Source organism: Pistacia vera, unplaced genomic scaffold (genome assembly GCF_008641045.1).
Source record: "Pistacia vera cultivar Batoury unplaced genomic scaffold, PisVer_v2 Contig1150, whole genome shotgun sequence".
NCBI lineage: Eukaryota > Viridiplantae > Streptophyta > Magnoliopsida > Sapindales > Anacardiaceae > Pistacia > Pistacia vera.
In genome coordinates, this window is record NW_022195194.1 from 18,391 (window position 1) to 24,839 (window position 6,449).

The following is a 6,449-nucleotide window of genomic DNA, read 5'->3' on the forward strand; positions in this document are numbered from 1 at the left end:
GTCTCTTGTTGGCTAACTTGGCACTATATTGTTGAGCAAGAAATCTTTCATTATATAATTCCTTCTTCTTGCATGTATGAAGTAGAACCTTTTTGAATATTTTGTTTCATTGTACTCTGATTTTCTTAGAGTATTTCTTCTCTTAAGGTTCAAGGTTCATTTCCATATTTGTGTCAAAACCTCACCATATCAAACATGTTATTGATGGTTGTTGGAACATGGTTCCTTTGCTGATGCTGGTGCATGGTGTCGATGGTTGAAGCTTGGTGTTTCACAAGCTATTTATGGGTGTGTTCCCAACGTGAAGAAGATCCAAAGAGTTGCAAAATGTTAAGGATTCAGAGTATGGTGTTAAGTGTAAAGTTGAACAGAGAGTTCTTTTTACTATAACTTAGATCAGCTTTAAATTAGATCTTATAATATATTTTTAACTTAGTGGATTGCTTTGATCTAAATAAAGGTCCCATGGATGTAGGTTAAAAGTGGATTTAATTGAACCATGTATGTGGCTGTGTTCTTTGATTTCTGCACTTATGTTTGATGTGTTTGAATTGGAAATGTTTAATCCACTTGTAATTATTCCGCTGTACTTAAAATGGGTAACCACACTTTAACGTGAGTTAAATCTCCAACTCTCTCCCCAACAAACATAATTTTTTGCATTGAAAAGGGTAAAAAAAAAAAAAAATCATTTAGGAATAGTATTTTTATCTGAGAATTTCTGTGTATCTACATAAAATGAATAATGCTATAGACACCAAATTTTTGCACCGAATTTGTTCGCCAAAGGACGTGTCATCCAGTCAAACACTACCACGTTGGAGAGAAAACACATATTCCTTAAATAAACGGCCGTCCAACAATTACGAACGCCCGTCCATATTTGATGGACAGCCGTTCATCACAAATGGACGAGCGTCCACAAAAAGGATAATGGACAGGTGTCCATTGTCAATGGATAGGCGTCCATCTAAAATGGACGCCCATCCATAATTTAAATTATAAATTTATAAAACAACAAAAATGGACGTCGTCCATCTTATATGGACGAGCATCCATATTCAATGGATGGCCATCCCTATTAGATGTAAAAAAAAAAATTATTCAATTTGAAGATGCTGCTAGTGTCCATTTTCACACTTCACATCCTTTGTTTTAACTGCACTTAGATATTATATTTTTTAATAAGAAAATAAAAGGATAATACAATACGTGTAAAGCAAATGTACTTATGTGGAAAGAAAACTTTAGAATAAAGATACTATTTCCATGCACATTTCCCATAATCAACATGAGGTAGCCATATATTATCCACATTCAGACACAAAACCGAAGAATTCTTCACTGTTTAAGACTTGAAGTTGATATTTGAACCCACATTCACATCTTTTCAATGATTTTACAGCATTCCTCTCTTTTTCACCAGCATTGAAAATGGACGCCCATCCATATAATTTGGCTGGGCGTCCATTACTCTTCTTTTATAATTTAAATTATGAACGGCAGTTCATTGTATATGGACGACGATTCCATATAAGATAGACGGTTGTCCATCTGATAGGGACGGTCGTCCATTGAATATGGATGCCCATCGATATAAGATGGTCATTTTTGTTGTTTTATAAATTTATAATTTAAATTATGAACGCCTATCCATTGACAATGGACACCCATCCATATAATATGGACGGGAGTCCATTGTCCTTTTTGTGGACGCTCATCCATTCATGATGAACGGTCGTCCATCAAATATGGACAAACGTCTATAATTGTTGGACGGCCATTCATTTACAGAATATGCGTTTTCTCTCCAACGTGGCAGCTTCTAACTGGATGCCACGTCTTTCGGTGAAAAAATTCGGTGCAAAAATTTTGTGTTTGTAGCATTATTGTAAAGTTAATAGATGTGACTTAATTAAATCATGTAGCATTTCAAATTCTTAAAAGTCTTCATCCCAACCCCAAAGGGTTTGTTTGGCGCTTAAGAATGTTTACTCTCTTTATTAATTTCTTGGGTTCGAACCTTGAGGTCGTCTACCACTTTTGTGATTTAAATTAGAACATTAAGTTTGTAAGATGTTCAATAGGTCCCGAGAATTAGTCGAGGTATACTCAAGCTGGACCGAACACAAAAAAAAGACTTCGTACCGACCACAATTACTAACATATATCATTTATGACATATGCTATTTTTGTCAGTGAGCCTTCAACAAGCACACTATAAATATACAGATCAAAATCTTTTTATACTCATCACTTTCTTTCTCTTTTTCATTTATCTTCATTAACTTTCACATCAAACTCTTTACTAAAACTCTCATCTTCCTCCTTCCATGCTTTCTCTGTGCATATTGCAAAAACAATTCTCAAATCTCTTAATTGCCTCAACTACCACTAATACCAGATATCTTATCCTTCTTTGACCAAAGACTCGCGCTTATTTACCTCATTATACAAACCTTCAAGAACACTATCACATCTGATCCCTTTAACATCACCTTGCACTTAGGTTGGATCTGATATATGCAACTACACAGGCTTTTACTGTGATCACCCACCTTACAATAAATCTACAATAACCCTTGCCTCCATCGACCTCAATGGCTTTGGCCTAGAAGCCCTAACTCTTGAGGGCTTCATCGATTAACTTCCGGATCTTGCTCTCTTTCATGCCAATTCCAATAAATTTTCTGGCGCCTTACCAGCAAAACTCTCAATACTCCCAATTTTATACGAGCTAGAATAAGTTACAACAAATTTTCTAGCTCTTTTCCCTGGGAAATTCTTCAAATGAGGGGCCTGTCGTTTTTAGATATTGGATATAATTTCTTTTCGGGCTCTGTCCCTCTCCAAATTTTCTTGTTAAACCAAGACATACTCTTCCTGAATAACGATAATTTCATTCGAACTCTCCCGGATACTCTCGGTTCTACACCGTCACGTTATCTCACCTTAGCTAATAGAAAATTCACCGATCCGATACCGAGGAGCATCGGCAACACTTCTTCAATGTTACAGGAAGTTTTATTCATGAATAATTTACTAACAAGCTGTCTCATATGAACTAGGGTTTCTGAAAAAAGCTTCGGTTATTGATGCTAGTAACAATTTTTTAACCGGTCCATTACCATTATCGCTAGGTTGCTTGGAGAAGATATAGTAGCTCAAATTTGCTGGAAATATGTTGTACGGACATGTTCCCAAGTGTTGTGTACACTGGGAAATTTGGTGAATTTATCTTCATCTAATAATTATTTCACTAAAGTCGGGACATTGTGTATACTTAGAACACTAACAGAAAACGCAGGAAAAACAGAGCAAAAGAGGGAGAAAATTCAGATCTGTAATATTGATGATGATTACTAATGATACATGCCTAAAGTGTCTTATATATACATGCGCACTGCATGTATTTGCATGTGCACTGTAACAAAAATAAAACTAACTCCCTGACACGTCATCTACAATCAACGGTCAAATTTCATTACTTCCTAACATCCCTTCATCAACAAAACGTCCACACTTCTTTACCTCACACTTATTTACTTCTTCATTATGTTCTTTCATTACATTCTAGCATCCTTTCTTCAACAAAACCTTCTCAACTGATTAACAAGTAACAGAACGCCCGAACACTTATTGTTCGTTGTTTGTTGCACTTCACGAACACATGAAAAACTTGCTGAAGTTTATGAACACATGAAAACTCGCTCCATTTCACGAACACACGAAAACTTGCTGCTCGCTACGAACACACTAACACTTATTGCTCGCTGTTCGCTGCACTTCACGAACACACTGTTCGCTGCACTGCACGAACACATGAAAGCGAATACATGAAAACTTGCTTCATTTCACGAACACACATAAACTCGCTGCTCGCTACGAACACTTATTGCTCACTATTCGCTGCATTTCACGAACACACTGTTTGCTGCACTTCACAAACTGCTCAAGGCATAGAAGTCACTGAGCCATAAGCTTCATGCACAGCAAGAGATGGTTTAATATTGAGCTTTTCACGAAGTAGTTCAAATCTGGAAGTTGATTGGGCTTTAGTAAATATATCGGCAGTTTGATGTTCAGTAGGAACAAACTACACTTTTGCTAGAGGTAACCTGCTCCCAGACACAATGAGCATCCAACTCAATATGTTTTGTTCTACCATGAAAGACAGGGTTTGAAGCCAGCGATCCGGCACTTTGATTATCACACCAGATGATAGGAACCTCTGGTAATGGCAGCCCAATTTCAGAAAACAGACTACAAAACCATACTAACTCAATGGAACCTTGAGCTAAGGCTCTAAATTCTGCTTCAGTGGAGGATAACGCTACCACCTTTTGCTTCCTGGAATTCCATTGAATCAGATTAGATACAAGATACACACAGCACCCACTGGTAGAACGTCTGTCTAAAGGATTGCAAGCCCAGTCAGCATCTGTATAGCAGATTAGATTAAATCTTTTATTAGGACTGTATAATACTCCATAGTTTAAGGTTCCTTTATATACCGAAGAAGCCTTTTATAGGCTTGCTAGTGCAACTGCGTTGGAGCCTTCAAAAACTGACTCAATTTGTTGACTAAGAAGGAGATATCAGGCTTGGACAACGTGAGATACTGAAGTGCACCAACGATACTCTGATACAGAGCTGGATTCTCAAATGGTTCACTGTCTTCAAGAGCTAATTTAGTGCCAACAGCCATAGGAGTAGTGCAGGGATTACAATCCAGCATTTTGGTTTTAACCAGTAAGTCTTTTGCGTACTTTACCTAGTTTATGTGCAAATGAGACTTATCTCTTGTAATTTCAAACCGAAGAAAGTAATGCAGTGAACCTAGAGTTTTTAGAGCAAAGGTTAGCAACAATCTTATGAACCAGACTTGAATTATTGCCAGTGAGGAGAATATCATTGACATAAACCAGAATATAGACTTGCACTTCTTGGTGTCGATAGATAAAGAGACTGTGATCAGCTAAAGAATGTGAGAACCCCCATGATAGAAAGGCCTTCTTGAGCTTATCGAACCAGGCCCTTGGTGCCTGCTTGAGACCATAAAGTGCTTTGGTTAATTTGCAAACATGATGAGGATATTGTGAACTGACAAAACTTTCCAGTTGCACCATGTAAACTGTCTCAGTGAGCTCCCATTCAAAAATGCATTATTAATATCCACTTGTTGGATGTCCCACCCGTAGCTAATAGCAAGGCTCAAGATAACTTTAATTGTTGGAGATTTTACCACATGACTAAAAGTCTCTAAATAATCAATCCTAGGAGTTTGCTGAAATCGTTTCGCCACTAACCTTGCTTTAAGCCGTTGAATGGAACCATCAGGATTGGTTTTAACTTTGAACACCCACTTACAACCCACTGGATGCATGTCAGAAGTAACGGGAACTAACTCCCAAGTTTGATTAGACTGTAGTGCATCAAATTCAGCCTGCATGGCTGCCTTCCATGAAAAATGAGATAGAGCCTCGGATACAGTAACTGGTTCTGTAACATTAGCAACTAGTTCTATAACATTACAAGATGAAGTGGACACAAGAGCAGTTTAGAGAGATTTTGTCTTGGATCTGGTTTGCATGGGATGAGTGTTTAAGGGCTTATCTTATGCATGATGAGTTGTAGGAGCAGGTATAGGTAAGCTGACTTGCAGAGGAAAGGTATCATATGACTCATTAGAAGAAAGTGTTGTAGGAGACAGAATAGAGTCTGAATGCGGAAAAGGATCTATAGAGGAAGTACTAATTTGTTTAGAAGAAGTTAGAGTAGGAGACAGTTGTGAAGATGACAAAAACGGGTTACTTGGAGATAAGCCTAGAGAGTTGGAATGAGCATATGTAGTGGGACAAACAGAAGATCTTGCTAGAAATTATGACTGATCACATGTAGTAGGACTAACATTACTAGACACATTGGTTAAAGGTACTGAAGTGGGAATAGACCAAGAAAAAGAGACAGGAACAACTGGCAAGGATTCAGATGGCAAGGATTCACACGACGCGGTTGTAGATATTGAAGCAGAGTTGGAGGAAGTATGAAATGGGAAGTTAGACTCATCAAAACGAACACTCTGACATGTATAAACTCGACCAGAAGGATCTAAACACAGATAACCTTTATGTTGAAGACTATACCCAACAAACGTGCATTTAACTGTATGGAACTTAAACTTATGAGCACTGTAGGGTCGAAGAAATGGATAGACTGCACAACCAAAAATCTTGAAAGCAGAATAGTTTGGAATAGTATGAAAGAGTTTCTGGAAAGGACAGAGATTATCAACGACAAGGGAAGGAAGTCTATTTGTAAGATAAACTGAGGTTTGAAACGCAAACCACCAATACTTCACTGGCATACCAGCTTGTGCAAGAAGAGTTAAACCTTGTTCCACAATCTGACGATGGTTCCTCTCTACTCTCCCATTTTGTTGATGGGTA

The 6,449-nt window shown here is 37.7% G+C and overlaps 1 pseudogene; it reads left to right on the forward strand.

Moving 5' to 3' along the window:
- The first annotated feature begins 1,797 nt into the window (after window positions 1-1,797).
- LOC116146646 lies at window positions 1,798-3,366 on the forward strand (annotated as a pseudogene).
- The last annotated feature ends 3,083 nt before the right edge of the window (window positions 3,367-6,449 follow it).